Source organism: Dermatophagoides farinae, chromosome 5 (genome assembly GCF_024713945.1).
Source record: "Dermatophagoides farinae isolate YC_2012a chromosome 5, ASM2471394v1, whole genome shotgun sequence".
In the NCBI taxonomy this organism is placed as follows: domain Eukaryota; kingdom Metazoa; phylum Arthropoda; class Arachnida; order Sarcoptiformes; family Pyroglyphidae; genus Dermatophagoides; species Dermatophagoides farinae.
Genome location: NC_134681.1, coordinates 2,933,104 through 2,951,258, shown reverse-complemented (window position 1 = coordinate 2,951,258; position 18,155 = coordinate 2,933,104).

The following is an 18,155-nucleotide window of genomic DNA, read 5'->3' as shown; positions in this document are numbered from 1 at the left end:
TCATCATCAGGCAGTTCAGAAAAGGAAACGAAACAAACAAACTTTCAATTTTGTTCCATCTCGAGATTTGAAACATTTTATTTTCTGTATTTTTTTCATTTCTTAATAATTGCCAATCGATCGAATCGATTGGCCATATAACAAATTTGTTTAGTGTCAAACAATAACTGGATACAATAGAATGGGCAATATTGGACCGAAAAAAAACTGACAAAAACATGAAACGTTTGAAAATATGAAAAAAAAACTTTATTCCTTCTTTACTTTCATTTTTTATTGAAGAAAAAAAATCAATATTCTCATTTCCATAGAAGAGAAGAAAAAGTCGAATTTTGAATAAAATTGAATCAAATAGCCAGAATTTTTTGTTGAAGAATTGAAAAATCTATATTCACTATTGATCCTCTCTTGACCACAAGGGGAATCTTTTGTTGAAAAATTAATCAAAGTGAAACATCAACATAAACAACGACAACAACTGATCCGAAACGGATTGCACTTTTGCTAAAGATGTTCGTGATGCCGATCAATGAATGGATGAATATCTCTTATTGCACTCTCATCAACAATCAACGTCGTTGTTTTATTTATACATATAACAATGCATAGATTTAGGCGTCGTTGTTATTTTTTCGTTATATCAAAACAGAATGATATGAAATCTATATTTCAGTGCGTAATATGATAACGAAATATAGAGTGAAACTAATTCACATACACACACAGGTGGGATTGATTCTAATGATTAGATTCATAATGATTGTATCGATATATGGATATATGGACATTTGAATGTGTGGTGGTCAGCAAACACAACAACAACAACAACAATAAAATAGGATTTCCGTATTTGATGGCATATTCATTGATTAGATTGAAATAAATTTATTCAATATTTTCCACCAATTTGAGCATTCATCCATTTTTTCCAACTGATTTTTTTTCTCCGAATCAATGAAAAAAATTTTTCCGCTTTATTCCCTTTTTTCCCCGATCCATTCATAGATTATGTGAATGCACATAGGTCATTCATGTGTTTTTTTAGCCTCTCTTCTCTTCTCATGCGTTAGATCGATCTATCGATTGAATGATCCAAAAACGAAATGCAATAAAGATCCGATATATTTGTATTCAATTCGATTCAAATTGGTTCGAATCAATTTAAATAAAGTTCAATTGTCCGAATACACATTCTCTAGGCTGTAGTTCAAGAATGATGCAGATAAAATTTTCAATGGGCGAATATGATTACGCCATGAACATAATTGGAATTTATATTTAAATTTCCATTTGAATGTTTCGTGATTTTGTTTGTGTTTGTCTGACGTTCATGTGTGACAATAATGATGATAAGTAGAGAAAAAACGATTCATAAATTCATCATGAAAATGGAATGAATAAGGTGCTAACTGTTTATTAAATGTGTATGTGTATCATTTTCATAATTCTCTTTTCGAATCATTGTTTCTATCATGGAAATATCATTTCCAAATTGAATGAATCACATTTGCATCGAATAAACATTCATCATCGATTGCCGGTGAATAGTGAAGCATGTTTTATATATGAATGAATGACATATGAATGATTGAAGAATGTCTATAGACTAATATATGTGACGCCTACGCCTGAAATTTTTTATCGATTTAATAATTGATGAACAAAGGGTCATGTGGGTATAGGGAACCATGACAAACGATCAAAACATTAATATATCGATAAATGTGTGTGAATGAGAGGAAATGAATGAGTAAAAAAAAACGATGAACAAATTTTGCCATCAAAAACTGTAGATGCGAGTGAAATAGTATATTAATGAAATTGCCACGCACGAAATTTGTAGTGGAAAAAAATTGGATTAACTAATCCATTTTGGACAATTAAGTTGGCAATATTAATGGAGATGAATGGTAATAATCGATAACGATATCGACATGAAATGGCTATTTCAGTATCGACAATAAAATAAATTTGTATTTTAAATCCAATCCAGTAGTTTATAGCCAAGCATCACAACACACACACAGCTTGATGCGAACAAGAAAATTATCTGGAATTTACAAAGACAAACAAAAAATAATCGTTGGATTAGCTCCGAAACGAAAAGAGCCTGAGGTAACCAAAAATTTTTCATGATAAAAATCATAATCATAATGATGATGATGATGATGATTTTGATTTTTCGATGCAGTCAATATTGAATGACCGATTGTGTCTGTCGAATGTGGTGGCAATTATTATTAAAATCAAATTTCATTTCGTTTTTCATCATTGGTCGATCGTAAAAAAATGTTGTTGCAATTATTATTAAAATCAAATTTCATTTCGTTTTTCATCATTGGTCGATCGTAAAAAAATGTTGTTGTTGTTGTTGTTTTTATTTGGATTTACAATTTAAACATTTCATGATTATTATTATTGACCATATTTTTTTGGCAATCGATTTCTGCTTCTCATTATCGTCATCATCATAAACCATCAGATGTCAAAGATCAAATTCAACTCTATCGTCGAATAAAAGGAAACATTTGATTACATTCACCCAAAAAAAAAAATCAAAAGTTTGGAAAGGTGATTTCCAAGACCCGATCCGATGTGATTGAATTTACAAATAATGATAATTTTCGAATCATTTGAACCTGATTACGTGAATCAATCAAAGATAATCTTGCGTTAAACAAAAAAGAACAAAAAAAGCTTTTCAAAGTTTAATCATCCATAACGATTTTGATGCTTTTGATGATGAATCCTTTCGAGGAAAAAAATGAATGTCTTTTCTTTCTTTGGGTTTTGATTTTATTATCTTTTTTTCAATTTTTCTCTTATTCTCGATTGTTCATCGTTTTTTCTGCTCATTGATTTGATTTTTGTTTTGAGATTTCATTTTTTCTTTATTTTGTTTTGTTTTCTACATAAAATCATGTTCCGCATCATCTCACTAATTTTCATTGATTGTTGTTGTTCATTGCTTTTCCAGTTAATGACTATTGATGTTGTTCTGGTTGAATGAAACGCACACAGACACATATACCGGATAATAACGATACCAATAGCGAACCAGTGATGGACGAAAGCATCGATGATTGTGAGACATTCGTTATCATTGTTGTTGTCGTTGTTGTTGTCAGCAGCGAAATTGGTAATAATCATTGTTTAATAGTAGTTAACAATAATAACGGTAAATCGGTTTCAAAGAATCGAAAATGTTTTTTCTTTGCCTCCAAATCACAATTTGGGCAAAATCCGAGGCATGAAAAAAAATCTATATTTTTAATTAATTTTTAATAGTAGTTAACAATAATAACGGTAAATCGGTTTCAAAGAATCGAAAATGTTTTTTCTTTGCCTCCAAATCACAATTTGGGCAAAATCCGAGGCATGAAATTTATTTAGTTTTTCGAGAAAAAATAAAATAAAATTTAATATCTTGTCATCGGCCATCATTCGTAAAGATGTTCACGGTCGGTTAAATCCATTGGCTATTTAATGCAATTCGAAATAAGCTACGTTTTTTTTCTTCTCCTTCATCTTCCAAGAACCATACACACATCGACGTGAATGATTTTTATGATCCTGAAACGGTTATTTGGCCATTCGGTTATGATGATGATCGGTATGTCATTCTAGGACGAATGGATTGTCCTTTTCGTTTTCCTTTTTTACCCATTGTGCCTGGAACATGAACACCGTACCAACAAAAAGCAAAAAACGACATTTATGGCTTGACGTTCGAACGATTTTTTTCTGGGGATTTTTCTTTCTCTTATCATCGACGATGATGTAGTTTTGGTTCATTTTTGTTGCCATTTCGTTTTTTTTTTATTTTGAATGTTGAATGTTGTATGTGTGTGTGTGAGTGTGTAGGAGATTTTTATTGTTATTGTTATTATGAATGGATTTCTATACTTTGATGATGATAATGATGATGCAAGGACTTGCTTTCGATTCTCGTTTACTATATTGCTTTTGATCTATCGAATAAAAGATACGAAATCATCATCAATCTATTCTTTGGGTTCTGTATACCGTGAAAAAAATGCTATACCAATGAACATTAAGCAAGAAAAGTCCAGACAATTCAAAACGAAAAAAAATTGAGAAAAAATGGACCGTTTTCCATTAATAATTACTATATTACTACCATTTTTATAGATTGGACATGGTCCAATAATAATATCACCCAATGTTAGCTTAAAGCTTAGTTCTGTTTGGCCATTGAATTTAGAACGGAATAACGATTTTCGTTTCTAAATTCTAATTTGTTTTTTCACCGATAATCCGATAATCAATTTCGTTTAAATCCAAATTATCACCCGAAAAACACATACACACAAAAAGCGAATGAAATTTTTTTTTATTGATCCAAAAAATTGTCCCAAAATGATGATGGCCATTATACATTCACACACTTACTCACACACGCACACACAGAGAGAGAGAGAGAGAAACAAAAATGAATATTACAAAAATGACAACCATAATAATGTTTGATTCGATTCATTTTTTATCATCATAAAATGATCATGAACACGTGACCAATGTGCGTGTCATTAGCCATCATTTTATATGTGATGATATTATTTTGATCATTGATTCATTCACTCAGTGTATGTGTGTGATACATGCAATAATAATAAGTTTATCAAATTAGAGTGAAAAATTTGAAAAAAAACCAAACAAACAAAACAAAACATGATTATGATGGTGATGGTCGTTTTCGTTGTACTTTTTGATGATCATCATCGTTATTATTATTATTGGCCCTGCTTCTACTTCTGCCATACATTATTAAATGATTGCTTCTGTGATACCGCATTTCTTCATCAGACTTTTCTATTTGTTTGTTTCATAAAAAAAATTTTTCTTTCGTTTTCGTCGTCGACTAAATTCCTGAGTTTTTTTTCTATCTGCCTGAATGGAATGTTAGTATATATTCTATTCTATTTATAGCCTCTATGTATGGAATTCGTTACAATCATCAGATGGATCGATTCGTTTCCAATTTTTTTCTTTCTTTTTGTTAGTCGCCTGCACCCACCGAGAGCATTGAGACCAAGTTATATTGCTTAATTACAACTGGAACGTTTTCGTTTCGTTTTCTGAAGATTTTAGATCGAGAAATTATTTGCCATTAGAAACGACAATAACGAAATTCCATAGATAGACTATTGAAAATGATAACAATAATAATATCCTAGACGTGAGTGGTCGTCATAATGAATCACTTTTTGTTATTGGTTCGTTGGTATTTCTGGTTGCAACTTGCAAGTAAAATTATACTTCTGAATTAAACTTGAATAAATCAATCCATATATAAAACAAATATATATTACTTACTACTATCCAACTTATCAATTCAATTCTCCAATTCTTGCTTGCATATAGCATCGTAATCATCATGTGTGTAATAATAACGTGTGTGTCAGTGTGCAAATGAAGGGTGAGATATATCTAAAAGATATCATCTTGATTCAATTGACAAACACGTGTTTCCACTATTATTTTTTGTCAAAATGCGATCCTAACTAATGTTGTACAAAGATCACATGCATATGCATGCATGGACTATTGGCCATTGACTTTCATTTAACGCCAGTAGTAAAAAACAAAAGTGTCAACTGTCACGTGTTACTAATCATGTGACATTTATTTTCGGATTAACTAGCCTGATGATTATCATATAGCAACAGAAAAGGAATTTTATTTTTAATCAATCTTTCAATTTTCGATTGTAATGATTAATAGAGAAAAGAATTCATTTCAAATAAAACTTTTTTCAGTTCAGCCATAACATAATGTTTGATGTGGTGGAATATTAAACGCTCAGACACGTTCCACACTAAACAATGGATTGATTATCATCATCGTCATCATCTTCAATTGGGAACAAAACTTTTTCTCTATCCCTCCAAATGATGAAGCTAATAATTATTTGATCAAAGTTAGTCTCATCATCATCATCGTTATGAACATCAATGGAAGGAAAAAATTCCGCATTCGATTGAATTGAATCGAATTAAAGCTATTTAGAATTTTGGTTTCGTCGAAAAAATCGAATCACGAAATCGATTGACTTTCAACTTTCGATTTTTGGTCGAATATTGTTAATGTCTATAATAAAGTAATGGCATATCAGATCACACACACATGTAGTGTGAAATAAAGTTTTTTTTGTCGCTTTGTTTGTGGTCACACATACACACACACACACCATGAGAGACAAATGTCCAAATGGATCATCACATTAGTACGGTCATTACATCACAGAAAAAGTTTCTGTTCCAGTTTGTATCGGAATCATTTTCAACCACCACCTTCTCTTGTTTCGAGCATTCACAGAAAAAAGTTATAGGATACTATTGATTGTGCGATCGTTTTATGACATGACAATAATGTTGTTGCGGATTTATTCGAATGGTGATGAAAGCAGGACAGAAAATCAACTCAGGCAATGGCAAAAGTAAACAGATTTTTAATTACAGAAAATCTTTTCATTTTTTCTCATCACATTTTACAATGATGACGGTCGTAATTCTGAGAAGATTAAAAAGTAAAAAAAAAATAATAAGCTCATCACATACAATGATGACAAACATCAAATGTCAGCATAAAATGGCAACAAACAAAAAAAAATTTTCCGGTGATGTGCATCGGTATTTATCCGGTTTACTTAGAATGTATTGAAAAACATTTTCCAGCAAATTCTGAATGACTCGAAATGAAATTTTCATTCGTCTTTTTTTTCATACTTTGTGAATCATTTTCAATCGAAAATTTCTTCTCGAATAAAACATTACAGAAATCCAGAAGCAGCTGCCTAAGCTGCTGTTTTAATAGTTTCGGTTTGTTTTCGTTTTTTTTTTGTTTCTGGATCACACAAACACTAATCAAATCAAAACATCTTTTTGTTTTATTTTGTTGAATAATAACAACAACAGCAACAACATATAAACATGGCTAAAAAGATAGATATAATTGCAAGTGCATCAAATACAAACACGCAGACATTATTTTTCATTTCCTGAATGAAAAAATTCATTCCATTTCCATATTACATAGAAACTTTGCACAGAAAACACACTGCCGATCAAAGTACTACATTTTTTTGCGTTAATTTTGTTCCAATAGAGATTTTCGTGACTTGTATTACTTTTTTTCCTTCCATATTAATATTATATTGGATCATTGAAGAAAATATACGTTCAAGTCCAAGTACGAGCCAAGATTTTCTTCTTTTTCGTTTCTCGTTCCAATCATGAAATGATTAAAAAAAAAGATTGATCGTGATCGATATTCAATGTTTCATCCATCCATCCATTCATTAAAGCATTGATTTGTGGACAAACTAGTTTCATTGTCGTTTTTTGGTCAAGAAAATTTTTCCATTCGATTGTGATAAAAACAAAAGGAAAACAATTATTGTCAATCATCATGGACAAAGTTTTAATCGAAACATTTGTTATATTAGAGCGAAGCCATTCAATATGACGATTTTAAATGACCATAATGATGATGATGATGATGATGATTGCGCTGTCGATGAATGCACAGAGAGCGCGTGTTAGAGATTGGCGAAACACACTGACACAGTGATAGGCAAAAGAAACAGTAAGTGGATACATTTGTAAAAACATTATCATGCTTCAAATGATAATGATGATAATGATGATGATGATGATGATGATGACGACGATGGTGTGGTCAAGTATCACGGATTGCACGATTTGTACCTGTGTCTGTGTGTGATTCATTCATTTATTAATCAATCAATAATGTTCAATCATAAACGTTGAATTCAATCAAACAAAAATTCAATCCTAGTACAATGCAAGAATGTTCAATTCGTTAATTGATTTGTATCAGAAACAATAAATTTATGGTCATTATGTTTCAACAGGTTCTCTTTGCATCAATCAAAAACAATCTGAGAGACCAGAATCAATGTAGTTTTCGATTGATTTGATTTTCAAAATGCTTTTGTTATAATTATGAATGAATCAGATTGACATTTAGCAAAGAAATTGGACCTTGCTAAAAAAAATTTAGCTCTCAACATCTGTAGACAATTATCATTATGCCATGATTGTTGTTAGTGTTGTGAAATCGTAAATTTGAAGCTTTTTTTCTTTATTTTTCAACATTTATGATTACGATTTTATCGTTGACCAAATCAAGATCAAGAGAAAAATTATCAATACGGCAGACTTTTCTATTTCTATTTCTATTTTGTTGTTTCAAAGATTTGATTATGATGATCATCTTATTGCAGGATTTTTTTTTCATTCATCTCATTTCCATTTTATGTTTGCTCTACATTCGGAATTGGGTTCAGGATTTAATTAGCAAACCCAAAAAAGAAATGAATAAATTTTATTTAACAACAAGTCCGCCAAAAACTAGGTTAATCCGTTTTGCAAGAAAAGATTTATCTTTTATTATGGTTATCGAATTGTTGTGATCTATGGACATCGTCGTAGTTTTCTTTGGCCTTGAATTAATATCCACTTTATTTATATTTTTATTATATTCAACAGCATTCAATCCAATCAATCCAAGGCATTTGAAAAGATTTAGATTAACACCTTTTTATACACATAAATTCATTTTTCATAATTTTTTTATAGAGAAAAATGTGGAATTCGAGATGGAGAAAAAGGATCACCAAACAAAAGACATGTTCGATACCATTTTCTGTGTTTTCTGGTGTTTTTGTTTTTATTCGGGTGTGTGTGTGTGTGTATGAATGATGATCATGGTGATCATCTTCAACGCACACACACATACACACACACAGAAGCTTTAACAAACGAGAATCATTCATTCATTTGACTGGTGGTGGCCATTTTGCATGATCATCATGTTTGATCTAACCTGGATTTATTTATTTATTAAAACATTCATTCAACATTTTTCCTCTCTCTTTTCACGATTTGAATTATGATTATATGAATTGTATAAAGATGATAAATAATAATAATATGAAAATGAACCACATGAATGAATGATTATTATGGCGATGATGATGATATCCATTGATGAAGAGGATGATGATTATCATTATCGGATGTATATCGATCGATCATATCACATGAACATAGAGAGCAGAAGCAAAAGTAAAAAATGGCGGTTCATCATCATCACCACAATGCACACAAGCTAACATATAAATGGTCAAACCGTTTTTTGGTAATCACGCTGTGTGATGCATATATCCTTGAAAATGATGATGATGCTCTATTCAAACATTGAACTAAATCTTTTCTCTTTGTTTGTAATGGTGGAAATATCTTCATATAAGATATCATCATCATTTGTCTCATTTGGTTCACGTAGTCAATTTGTTATTCGATCATCAGGTATTATGATTCGAGACTAGACAACAGGTCACACTAGTACAGGATTAACCTTTCCAAATGAGTCCTTTTTCTATTGATTTGAATTTAGTTATTTACACGCATTTCAAAATGATGAATAAATTTTTTTTTGTTGTTGATGCCTGATATGAAAGTATTGTCTCGCTTTCTATCTTTTATCAAACATGGATTGTATTCTTGATTTGTTTTTGTTCTCAAAGATTCTTTTTCAATCAACACATCTTTTTTATTGTTGTGAATTTCTCATTTTTTCAGATGATGCATCGTTGATTCAATCAAGAAAAAAGAAAAAGTTCCAAGCGAATAAAATTGGACCTTTGTTCATTCCTTGGTGATAGTGGTGGTGTATTTTTTTTCATTTTTGTTTTCTTTGCATCAATTTTGCTTAGTTAGATTCATTCTTTTGAACATGATCAAAATCGAATCGAATCGAATCGAATCGCAAATTGATTGATTGATGGCCATCATCAATCATCAATATATTTTTTGTTATTTTTCTTGCTTATTGTTTGGTTCTGTCTATTACGTGATGTGATGTTGTGTTGGTATGCACAAAGTCCAGCCATAAATGTGTAGAAACCAGATTTAGCTTGTCTATTATCATATGATGATCCAGATTGTTTATGATGGAACCAAATTATCTATTCAATCAAGTAAAATTCTAGATTTTCCCGAGAAATGATGGTGGAGCCTTTGATGTCGAATTATGGTAATTTTTTTGATCCACTTTGTCTTTCGGAAATTAAATTTTGTTCCATTATTGGTTGGAAAATCAAAATCAAAATGGTAATGTGTTAATAAATTGATTGATCGATCGATTAATGATAATCTAGTCATCGTTATTTGTTGATGAAAACAAAGAAATTTAATAATGAGAAAGAATTTCATTTGAAATCTGTTTCTCATAATGCACACTTTACTTTGTTGTCATAATCATCATGTCTGTGATTCATTTCTGTAACTAGGTATTGCTTGAATTTTAATTCCCTTTTTGCAAATTCACACCTGGATCACACAAACATGATTGTGAGATATGCAAAAATCTGTCATCTATTCAGGTGTAAATAATCAGTTAGTTGGTGTGAAACAATTTTACTATTTCACAAAAGTGTTGAATTGGAAATTGAAAATCCGAATTCAAATTCGAATGCAGTAATAATAATCATCTCTATTTTCATGACACAATTGATTCATCTTAGCTGAAAAACGAACGATCAAAACATATGTGAACCACCCATCGGTGAACACGTGAAAGAATTGATTTTCTTTTCTTTTTTTGTCATCCTAGATGAAATCCAATTTAATTTGTTTTTTATCATTTCAAGTATCCAATGATTCAAGGCTCATCAATTTGTATTCAATCGACCAGAAGGAAACTGATTTTGTTTGATTGAGAAAAAAGTAGATTTCTCATATTGTATGTACGCGTCGAAGATGAAAAAACCGACGACGACGAAGACAATTGATAAAAGGAAAGACGAAAAAAAAGAAAAAATACTCTCAGAGATCAGAGATTAAACTAAGAGAAAGATTTCGTTCGTTGCAAAAAATGCTATATGGAATCAATCGAACCAGAAATCTTTTTTCTTTTTTTCCTTTTTTTGTTTGATTTATCCCGAATCGTTTACTCGTGTTGTTGTTGTTGTTTGTTTATTTGTGGTGGCAATCGGTCAATCGAAACATTTCAATCTCGATCTGGTCAACCGTGTGTCACACCGATCCTGGATAAACGAGCTACACTACTTGCTTAGTTGCTTTTATTGTTCTATAATTTTATTTTCGGAAATGTTTTCCTTCTCACTCTCGACAGCGGTAACCGGCTCTGCTTTGCGTGTTAAACGAATTGTAAAATTAATTTTCCTTTTTTCTTTCACTCACTCACTCACTCACTGAACACACAGCGAGAGACCAAATAGTCAGACAAAACCGAAAAAAGTTTCCTTAGTGAGAAAAATTCATTTGATGACAAAATAAACCAAAGTTTCTTATAATTTGGCGCCTTTTGATATTGGGTGAAATCATCCAACCAGTGACATTGAACGAAACAATTGAATAAGACTGTTATAAGTTTCTCGTTTGACGCAGAATGATTTTAATTTCTCCATTTCTCCATTGATTTATTATCGATGTTTGCGTGTGTGAAACGTATGGCAAATAAAAAAAAAGACACATTCATACATGTCGTAATTGGAAATGATTAACTGTACGAGAGAATTGTGAGATGAAAATGACAATGAATGTAATGTATCAGAGTTTTGACACAAATAATTTTTGACTTTTTCTTCAATTTCTTAAATCTTTACAGCTGTGTCCTATTGTTGATATTCTTGGTTGTTGAAATTTTTCCAACATAAATCCGGTCAGCCTGAAGCCATAATCACACACACACACACACACACAACTGCAACCAATAAGATTTGATATTTGTGTTCTTGCATTCGATCAATAGAATTTTATGGCGCCATAACACACATATGGATGTATGAAAGGCAAATAAATGGCTATCATTATTTCCCAGCGATTGAATCCCGTAAAAGTCTTATAAAACGGGAATTTATATAGTGAAAATAAAATCATCATCATCATCATCATTATTATTATCGCCTTGTTCGTCCCTGTAGCACGACAGTAGAGAATGAAAATGAGAAAGGGGAACAAGAAATAAATAATAATAACAAAGGCCTAATAGAATGATGAGGAAATAATTTTATGATAAAAGAAAAAATGAAATGAAATTCTCTTAACATTTTTTCCACCACCGTCCATTGTATTTGGATCTCGGTTTTTACATTCAGAATCAATTGAAACGACAAACTGTCAGACTAAACCTACACTCACATTTCCTGCTGATCAGTGTTTGGCCCAGAAAATCTTTTTCTTTACATTGCATTGAATCTAGATTCAGGAGCATTTGATTATCACCATCATTATCATTTTATTATTAGCAGTTGTTGTTGTTGTTGTATTCTGGTTCTCATTATTGAATATCCACTTTTTCTCTTGTCTTACAAACATATCTTGATGTTTTATAATAATACCACACATTGGCATCATGATCCTGTGGTTTTTTATTGAATAAGATACACACACACGCACACACAATGAAACACTAAACAAAACCGACCTTGTACACATTCGCTGTATGGTGCTATGATGATGATGAATACAACCATAATGCCATCATTTTAAAAGAGAAAGAGAGAGACCTACTGGTTCATCAAACAACACGGCCTACGAAGATTTGTTTTTTGTTGTTGTGTTGTTGCTGTTAAGCCAGACAGACAGTCATCAACGATGCTTGAACTTCAAACGGTAACCTATCTCCATCATGCATATAACAAATAAATTTTCCATTTCGATGAGTTTCAACAACCGACCCACCGACAATTGTCGGTATCTTTTCTAATACCATACCATATCATGTGAAACAACATGGCCAAGTACCAGGAAGGACCTCCTAAATGGAATCCAGGAAAAAACAAAATTCACCCAATAATGAGCATGATGATAATAAAAATTTTTTTCCGTTAAAATAACCATGTATTCCGTTCATATATCGAGCTATCGTTTCAGTTCAGGTTTGAATGCAGTATTCCAGAAACCAAGAAACCAAAAAAAAAAGAAAAAATCCCACAACTGAATAAGATGGAAAATATTTTAAATAATTTAAAATTTAATTTAAATTTAAATAATTGAAATATATGATTCAAACCAGATACATATCATACATATACTGGCAACAAAATCCAAAAAAAACTCATCGGTATAATGTATGCATATTTCAAATTATAATGTGCTTTTTTATAGCATGAGCAACGTGAAGAAAAAATTGTACGCAATTGACTGGACAGCACCCAATACGAACAAACCCGGAACACAAACCGACCGCAAATATTTGCGATGTTTGATTCTTGACAATTGGCCGACAGCCGTTCTCCACAAATCAATGAATTTGTTTCAATTTTTTTCAATGACTGAAAGTGGTTGCCAGAAAAAAATGCAAAAATAAATTTGCATTTTATGAGCTAGAATTTTCCAATTTGATTTTCGTTCGGTGTTTACGTCATAAAAATATAATTTCAATTTCAAAAATGTAGCATGTGGTCAGCTTTGATTATTTTCCCATCAACACAACAATTCATAGCATTTTTGAATGTGAAAACCTTATTTCACTCGAATTTATTACAAACAGTGGCCAATGTCCAGTGTGAAAATTTAATTTTCATTCAACCAAAATGTGTGTGTGTGTGTGTGTGTGTGTGTGTGTGTGTGTGTGTGAGTGTGTGTGGCCAACATTAGGTTTTCTTTTTGCCAACTTTAGATAGTTTCAAATTCACAGGAAAAAACCAAGAAAAAAATTGCAATTCGATGATGATGGTGAAAGTGAAAAAGTGTGAGCCAAAAGAAAATCTTTGATCAATGATAATGATAGGTTCGAAAACGACGACGAGATGTCGATGTTGGAAATTGATTTGAGGCCCTTCAATTGACACATTCTGAGCTGTAAATTCTAAACGGGAATGGAGCAAAAAAATCGGTCATCATCACATCATCATTGATTCTTCAATCAAATGACAAGATAATAATACGGTCAGATTGTTTGTTTCGAAATTGTCACACCACACACACGCATAGACATAGCTGAAAGTCAGAAAGATTTTATCGAAATATAAATCTGCAGAGTATATAATATATATATGAAATTATGAATATAGTGTGAAATGATTGAAAAAATAGGTGATTGTTTCATGTTGTTGTCTGTCTCTCATCATCATTATATTCTTGGTGATTTGATGAATTGAGAGAGAATTTGCCAATTTCACCTCAATTCATAATGATGATGATATCTCGTTTATAAAGAGATTAAATTCAATGGACAACAACTGTGGATTGGATGTATTTTGCATTATTGAACAAATGTCAATTTCGTTCTATTTTACTTTCATTAATTTTCTCATGTTGTTTCATCGATCATTGGTCTAGAGTCTAGACTCTCGAAGATATTTTATTCAATTTTTTCATTTCATCTCATTGCTGCATGTAACTTGGTTGCATAATAGCGATAAAATATAAAATCGACAACACCTGTGCTGTGTTTTTTCCATTATATGATTGCTGTCAAACACGTGTTCATATTTGTGTCTGGCCAATGAATATATTTATATTTATTTAATATAAATATATGTCGATGCCATTGTAATGTGAATATATTTATATTTCTCATTTCAGGTGTTTAACTAGACATATTTTTCCATTAATTTCATTGTGAAACTATGTCAAAACAAGTGACATTTCCCTTATTGTTAGCATTGAATGGAACAATGATTGATTCCAGTTTAATTAAAACAAAAACGACAAACAAATTGCTATATTCGAATTGGACGATCGATGGAATCGATAAAAATGGTCATGCCAATTCGCTTCATATACGTATATGATGAGTGACACACACGCACACACACATATGTAGAATTCTTTGTTTTCCATTATATGCCATAAATTGCATTGAAAGATTTGTTTGTCACATTTCTGTTTATATTGTGTTATGGTCATTTTGTTTTTATCCATCCCATCCTTGCCATAATCAGTGGATAATTGTGTCGTTCTCTTAATTAATAATAATAATTATCATCATGAATGGTGCAAAGATTTAAGCTTGTCAAGTTTTTTCTTTGTGTGTGTCTTGTCATCAACTAGCATTGTATATTAATAGATTAATGAAGATTCTTATGTAAAGCATCATAACTTACCGATGATGATGGTTGTTATGATCATTGTTTCAGATGAAAATGAATCAACAAAAAATTATCTGCTCAAATGTCTGACCATCATCATTATCACCGTAATTGAGGTAGCGTAGATTACTGATTCGTATCGAGTTGTCCGTATGTATGTATGTATGTATGTATGTATGTATGTTTGTCATCATCATTTAGTCTCTACCAAAACAGATTAAATGAATGAAGATGGACAAAGCTATAAAGGGATGCTTGTCAGCCAGTGTGTAATAATCATGATGATAATCAAAGTTTTATTTCCTACAGAAAAATTTCTACTTTTTTCGAAAATTCAGAGATAAAGATTTTCAAGTTTATTTATGCTTCTTTTTCTTTAGAGTTGCATCATTGATCCTCATGGTTTCAATTGCAAATACGATAGGATTTTTTTCGTTTTATTGTTCGACGATTGTCAAGATTATGCGAGATCACGACATTTGCCATTATTTTTATATGATTCGCCAGTTTTTTCACTACACTCATTAACTTGTTTGTTTGTTTTATTTTTTTTCAATGTTCTCAAATTGAATTCAAACATGTCACTGCGCTAATTAACTTATCTTATGGTTTCAATTAGGTCAGATAATCAGATCTTCAGGCTGGATGGAATTCTTACCATGTGTCGTAATTTTTTTTACCACGGGACAATATCACTCACTCACACACAAATTGGATAAAATGCATGTGTGAAATTTTCATTCCAATTTTTCTAATGGTCAATGATGATGATGATGATGAACATACATACAAGACTACTGTTCACAACTACGATCACTGCCATCATTTATATTGTTGTGTCAAAAGGGATGAAAAGAAAGGCACCAATAAAATTAAAATATGGACCCAATTGCATTCAAACAGTTTTTGGAGTTTTGTTGTTGTTTTCTATTTTCTATGATGTTCATTTATTTAATTCGGTGTTATATTATAACGAACAACATGATTAATCATGTTGTTACATATGATTTGTGTTTCATATGTTCATACAATCTATTTATATTTATATGTTATATATGGCAGAAGCAACAAAACAAACTTGATTTACTCGAGCCAATTTTTGCTCTTGTTTTTGTTGATGATCAACATTTGATTTTGATCGAATGTTGATCACATCATCATAACTGGAAAACAAAAACAAAAAAAAATGGATTCTTTTTCTGCTCCATTCGTTTACCATTTATTATTATAATCGTTCATTCTGTGTTTGATGAGAATTCTTTTTTGCTTTTTGGTCTGTCGGCTGTTTGGTAAATACACACATGATCATAGACTCGAAAAAGGTTCCCAATTTCTGGTTATTGTTATTGGATAGTCATCATCATCATCATCATCATTATTGTTATATTGTTGAGTTGTGCATTTTTTTCCGCTTCCAATTCGAATTGTAAATCAAGAAACCAGAAAAACAACAACAACAACAACAATAACAGCAATGGTTGGTCGATTCTTGTTGTTTTTTTGTTCGTGCTCCATTTGTCATCGATGGATGGAATGTGAGTTGTATAGTAAATAACTAGCCATCTTCTGTTTGCGTTCTTGCCAACTCTTTGGCGAGCAATCGAAAAATGTGATTTGTACGAAAACAGAATCATTTGAAAAAATTCTAGAAAATTCCAATAACATTATTGGACCATTGTAAACAATGGAGGATTTGGATTCCATCCATACGACCAGATGACCACTACAGGACGAGCAGAATAAATCTAGAAGAATTTATTATTTGCAAATATAATTATATGCAACATTAATTTTTCACTCAATTTTCAACTCGAACAACAATATAATATCCACACATAGAATTGTTTATGGTTTGCAGCAACTAACAAAAAGTTTTTGACCAACCAAATACAAAACAAAAAAGTAATGATAGAGAATATGTGAAACTTTTTTCACCCATATCTGTTTGACTAAATTGTGCTTGCTTTATGCCAACTGATCATCATCTGGATCGTAGTTCCGGGACCGAATTTCAAATGAATAATTTTTTTTCGCACGCAAGATTCTTGAATAATGAAATGAATCTATTGGTTAGCAGCAAACAAACTGATACAATGATGATTACAACAACAATGTAGACATTCATACTGACAAACAAACCAGCAGAAAAACATGACCATAGACAAACTTTTTCTTCAACCAACCGGCAAATCACAGCTGTATCTTCCACACACACACCACTCATTGATCTTTTGTTTGTCAATCATTTTTGTCCATAACTTTTTTCTGTTTGTTGTTTTCACTGTGTATTTGTTTTCGAAATATATCGTCAATGATGGCATAGAGCGTGAATGGCTCTATGATTATCACTGATAACATTGAGCCAAGCAAGGCATTTTTCAGTAGAAATGAAAAAAACTATTGTTTATTCCATGTATGATGTGGCCCGACAATTAACATCATTTGAGACGGAAAAAAATCTTCAGATGGGCTGACTTAATACAATTCAGCAATGAAGGAAAAAAAATTGCCGGGGACCGATTTGTGTCCTGGTGCAGCAGAATCGTTATACGAGCAATTGTAATCGATTGTCATTTCTCTTACATTTTCATACAACACAATGAATGGGAAGACGAGAAAACTAAACTAATGTTGGCAATAATTTCTCGTTGTCTGGTAGATGTTGATGCTGTCGATCCATGGTGCCGCAGAAAATAATCCATTCGGCTCGATATAATGCAACCCACTTGTATTTGAAGATTGTTGAATGGGAAAAAAGAGAATTCACATGAACATAACAGAATGATGTTTAATGATAATGGCTGCTGATTATATCGATGAAGCCAAGTAAGAAATATCATGCAGCTATAATGATAGCATATAGGAGAGAAAATCCAACGAGATAAAGTTTCTCAAGATGATGTTCTCAAGTCTCCAAATTGTCTCTTGGTGGCAGTTAAAATGACGGTGTCAGTAGACAATGGTTGTTGCATTCTTCTTTATTCGCCCAGTCACCAATTGTTACCAGAATTTGGTGATCCAGCTTCATAGTCTTAATAGTAATTGG